This window comes from Corvus brachyrhynchos, unplaced genomic scaffold, assembly GCF_000691975.1.
Source record: "Corvus brachyrhynchos isolate BGI_N302 unplaced genomic scaffold, ASM69197v1 scaffold315, whole genome shotgun sequence".
NCBI lineage: Eukaryota > Metazoa > Chordata > Aves > Passeriformes > Corvidae > Corvus > Corvus brachyrhynchos.
Window position 1 is genome coordinate 44,788 of NW_008237903.1, and position 1,504 is coordinate 46,291.

The 1,504-nt window shown below is 56.9% G+C and overlaps 1 protein-coding gene across 1 annotated transcript in view; it reads right to left on the reverse strand.

The window, feature by feature from the left end:
- LOC103614718 (mas-related G-protein coupled receptor member H-like) overlaps window positions 1-1,504 on the reverse strand; it is a 24,197-nt gene that overhangs the window by 3,306 nt on the left and 19,387 nt on the right. The window lies entirely within an intron of this gene.

The window sequence follows — 1,504 nt, forward strand, 5'->3', positions numbered from 1 at the left end:
GAAAGCCGGGGAGCGCTGGCAGAGGGAGCCAAGGCAGCTCAGGTTTCACAGAGCTGTTTATTGATATCACACTGCAGGGGGATGCAGGAACCACTCCAGGGGGATTTTTTGGATGACAGCCCTGTGAGGAAGGATCCGTTTGGGGAACAGTGTCCTAGGAACCGTGAGGGAGGAGGAAATCCATGCTCCAGTGTGCTCCCTGCAGAGCTTCCCTCCCACATCGCCTGTGGCACTGCCCCTGCTCCCTTCTCCTGCAGGAATACAGTGCGGGAGGGTGATCCTGTGGATATTTATTGATCTGGTGATTCAAGGAAACCCTCAGTCAGTGTCCCAGGGTCCTTCAGAAGTGCAGGGGAAGGGATCAACAGCCTCAGACCCCCGTGTCCCTGTTGGTATCATTGCTGTGGGCAGTGTTGTCTTTCTGCTCCTCAAAGACCCTCTGGAGGGATTCCCTGAGGGTCCCCACGGAGCAGGGGCTCCAGCACCTCCCTGCCAAGAAGTAGATGAAGGGTTTGATGGGGTGCTGTTGATGCAGGCGAGCAGGAAAACAACCCGGGAGGACACAGAGATATAACCGAGCTGCTGCAGGACATTCCAGAGGTTGAGGAGGAGAGTGAAGAGCACAATGAGGACGACAACGATGTTGAACCTCTTGGGCTGCTGCTGCTGGGAGCCACACTTGGCCTTAATGATGATGATTGTGCAGAAAATGACCATGGGTGCAGCAAGGAGGAGGTACAGGGCATGCACGGAGGTGAGGGCTGCCCGACAGTGCTCCTGTTCGTGTGCTGGACACAGCAGTGTCACCGTGGGAATGACAGTGATGAGACAGAAGAAGGCCCAAAACAGGGCAAACATCAGGATCCAGAACAGGCGCTTGGGAAGGTCACAGTGGCAGCAGACCTTGCAGAGGATTACATTGCAGACCCACAGGATACCCACTGCTGGAAAGAAGAGCCCCCAGTAGTAGGAGACCATGGACAGCTGGAAAAGGAAGCTCAGGCACACCAGGGGCATGATAGGAGAGCAGGACACGTCCTCCAGCAGGAAGAGCAGGGCAGAGGGGAGCGCGAAGAGGAGGAAGAGGAAGTCAGTGACAGGCAGGCTAAGGAAGAAGAGAGTAGTGCTTTTCATGCTGATGAGGGAGAGGACAGCTGCATTCCCAGCCAGCCCACAGAGGCAGATGGGCAGTGTCACACTGTGTATGGCCACATCAGTGACATCTGTCTTACACAGATTGGCTCCTTTGGTGGGAGAGGCAGAAGGTGGGGACACGGAGCTCACTGCCATGGATGGACGCTGGGCAGGCGCTGGGATGTGGCCCCGGCTGTGGTCAGAGTGGATGGGCAGTCAGTGCTTGGAGAATCCAGGGATGGACCAAGCGGCTCCTCAGCAGCTCCCTGCAGCAGGAAGGGTTCGGTGGAGAGAAGTGAGATGTGCAGGGGAGGAGGGTGGTGGGAATAGTGGGGTGGGAGAGGGAGATGGGAGGGTTGGAATGTTCAGC